The following is a 2,186-nucleotide window of genomic DNA, read 5'->3' as shown; positions in this document are numbered from 1 at the left end:
TCCACAATTTCCAACAGTGGTGAGAGTCCAATTTAAGGTGGTACAATAAGGTTAGTGAGACACCGTTCCCCCAATCATACCACTTTTTTACTAACTCTTCTTTTTTTTTTTTTTTTTTAGTAAACATTACTTTTTAGCAAAATTGAGGGTCAGATACAGAGATTTTCCACAAATGCACAGCCTCCTCACTATCAATATCCTTAGGGTAGAAACTTCCACAATTTCCAACAGTGGTGAGAGTCCAATTTGCTCAGATTGCTATAGTGTGATGAGGAGATAAAACCACCCATCTGCTTTCTGTCCCTATGGAGTTGCTCCTTCCAGAAGTTTCCTGTAAACAAAGTCCTATCCTCTGGTGCCTCATGAGTCTGGCTTCTCTCACTCAGCATTGTGCTCTCAAGCTGCATCCATATGATTATGGGTGTCAGTGCTTCATTATTTTTCACAGCTGAATAATATTCCATGATCTGTTATAACATGTCTTGTTTGTCCACTCATCCGTCCATGAACATTTAGGCTGTTTCCAGAATTTTTTTCAATAATACAAATGGTGAATCCTGTGCCATGTGTATTTTCATTGTCTGGCTGTTGTGAATGCTTGTGTGCATTTTTTTGAATGTCTGTTTTCCATTCTTTTGGGGATGTATTTAAAAGGGTTAGATGCTAACTTGGTTTTTTGCTTGTTGAGGAGCTGCCAGGCTATTGCCTCCTTCCTTTTTGATTTTGATGAGCAAAGCTTTTTAGTTCAAAATGAATTTAAGTTCTTTAACTTTTTTCTTGAAATCTGCATGCTTCCAAAGCAACCAGAGGTTACAACACACATCCCTCTTCCGTACTTAAGCCACACCAAGCTCTCCTTCCTAGGGCACACAAATTAAATTTAGCTTCTTTACACAACCTTTGAGGCCCTAAGAGTGTTTTCAAACTTCATACGCCAGTGCCCCCCACCCCAACCATTACATCTCAGCTATTTCTTCAGAGAAACTTCTGGGCCTCTGGGATCCCTATTTCTCTCACCCACTTCCTCTCTCCTACGTGACACTGGTTTTGTTTTTTCATCACACTACAACAGTCTTAGCAAACTGGAAGAATGTTTCCTCATCATGACCTATAAGGCTGAGCTGTCCTGGGTCTTCCCACCTCTCTGCCTCTGTGCCACCTACCACCTCACTGTTTGCATGCAACCTGCCAAACCAGCTCCTGCCACAGGTCCTTTGCATGTACTGCTCTTACCCAGAATGCTCTACTCTTGTGACTGATTTCTTCTCCTTTAGTTTGGGCTCAGAATTTATTCCACTAAGAGGCCCCCTGTGATAGGCTTGAATAATAGCTCCCCAAGGATTCCCACCTCCTAATCCCTTCCTACCTGTGAATGGGGATATGGCAAATAGGACTTTGCTGTGGCAAGAAGGAAAAGGTGTTCAGATGTCAGGGTTATTCTGTATTAGCTAGGGGCTAAAGTCTTCACACAGCTCCTTGTAAAAGCACTCAAGATTCAGCAACAGAAGAAAAGTTGATATGATGATGAAGATGGGGATGGGACTGCAGACCCCGGAGTGCAAGGGGGTCTCAGAAGCTGGGAACCACAGGAAAAGGAGTCTGTTCTCAGAGCCTGGGGGAGGAACATGGTTCTGCCCACATCTTAAATGATTTCAGGTTTCTAAACTCCAGAGAATTGGGAATTTACTCTAAAGGGACAGGGTCATCACAACCGCTGCTAACTTTTTGAGGAAGCTCCAGGCTGTGTTCCATAGTGACTGGCCCCAGTTTATATTCCCACAAGCATTGTACAGGATTTCCACTGCTCTATATTCACCAATACTTGTTATTTCCTTCTTTCCCCCTTTGATGACCATTTTTTTAATTTTTAAGATTTATTCTTTTATACATACAGAACTGGGGTATGGGCCAGAGGTACAGGGATGGTGAGAGGATTCATGAGAGACAGAGCAGGCAGGTCAGTGAAGTAGTCTGCTGAGGGGAGCAGCAGGTGGGTCAGGAGAGGTCTGCGGCGCCATGTGGCTCTCCTCCGGGGCTGAGGAGTGAACTCACACTGAAGTAGCTGCTGCTGCTAGCTTGCAGTGCTGGTCCTTAACCCATTGTGCCACCAGGCAGGTCCTGACTATCTTTCTTTTCTTTTCTTTTTTTTTTTTTTAAAGATTTATTTATTTATTCATACAGAACTG

This window comes from Condylura cristata, unplaced genomic scaffold (assembly GCF_000260355.1).
Source record: "Condylura cristata isolate star-nosed mole 26May11 unplaced genomic scaffold, ConCri1.0 scaffold00029, whole genome shotgun sequence".
In the NCBI taxonomy this organism is placed as follows: domain Eukaryota; kingdom Metazoa; phylum Chordata; class Mammalia; order Eulipotyphla; family Talpidae; genus Condylura; species Condylura cristata.
This window is presented reverse-complemented; position numbering follows the sequence as displayed.